Source organism: Macrobrachium nipponense, chromosome 13 (assembly GCF_015104395.2).
Source record: "Macrobrachium nipponense isolate FS-2020 chromosome 13, ASM1510439v2, whole genome shotgun sequence".
NCBI classification, from domain to species: Eukaryota; Metazoa; Arthropoda; class Malacostraca; order Decapoda; family Palaemonidae; genus Macrobrachium; species Macrobrachium nipponense.
Window position 1 is genome coordinate 69,069,883 of NC_087206.1, and position 614 is coordinate 69,070,496.

The window sequence follows — 614 nt, forward strand, 5'->3', positions numbered from 1 at the left end:
GTCTTCCAGGATCTTGAACAGTATCTTAGTAATGAAAACTGTCATTTGAAAAATTATAAACATTATGTACTATGGTGCGTTCGTTCAATTTTACCATTAGCGATTTGAAAAAGAAACGTTAAATAAACAAATGTATAATCAATAGATAAAAAGCGATTACTTATTAGATTTCGGTACCGACGTCGATGACTTAAAAAGTTATAAAATCATTCAAATTAAAAATCGCACATTTTATAATTAGAAGAGTAAAACTGAATAACTTATATATATATATATATATATATATATATATATATATATATAAGTTATTCAGTTTTACTCTTCTAATTATAAAATGTCGATTTTTATTTGAATGATTTTATAACTTTTTAAGTCATCGACGTCGGTACTGAAATCTAATAAGTAATCGCTTTATATATATATATATATATATATATATATATATATATATATATATATATATATATATATATATATATAATATAAATAATATATATATATATATAATTATATATTATTATATATATATATATATATATAAAATAAATAAATATTGGTTTTTTGCCACGTAAAGGGTCCGAACACGACCGAAAGTACTTGGCTATCTCGCTTTT